This window comes from Myotis brandtii, unplaced genomic scaffold (assembly GCF_000412655.1).
Source record: "Myotis brandtii unplaced genomic scaffold, ASM41265v1 scaffold953, whole genome shotgun sequence".
Taxonomy (NCBI): domain Eukaryota; kingdom Metazoa; phylum Chordata; class Mammalia; order Chiroptera; family Vespertilionidae; genus Myotis; species Myotis brandtii.
The window spans coordinates 728,720-729,275 of NW_005371933.1; positions in this window are offsets into that span (position 1 = coordinate 728,720).

The following is a 556-nucleotide window of genomic DNA, read 5'->3' on the forward strand; positions in this document are numbered from 1 at the left end:
GGCGACGGAAGCTCCCAGCCTCTCCTTTTTTTCTTTTCTTTTTTAATTATGGGATTTATTTACCTTCTATAATTGAAACTTTTTTGCCTTCAGTGGAGCTCAGAGCAGGCCTCGGCAGGCGGGAAGCTTGGCTTCCTCCATCACTGGAGCAACCAAGCCTCCTGCTCGCTCCAGCTCTGTGGCTGCCGGCCATCATCTTGGTTGGGTTAATTTGCATATAGTCGCTCTGACTGGCTGGTGGGTGTGGTTTAAGGTGTAGCGAACGTACGGTCAATTTGCATGTTTGTCTTTTATTAGAGTAGTGACCCATCGTGGGAATTCGTGCAAGACCCGGGACCCCTCCCCCACACACCCCTGCACCATGGGACCGCCCTGAGTCCCAGAATCCGGCCCCACATGGCCGGCACGCCATGGGATGGCCCCAAGTCCTGGAGTGCCGCCCCGATGCCCCGCCTCCGGGCCGCGCACATGGGGCCACGAAAACCTCGGCAGAAGTCACACAAAAACGGCCGCCGGGACCCCCACGGGGCCGCAGGAACCCTTAAGGAAGCCGCAC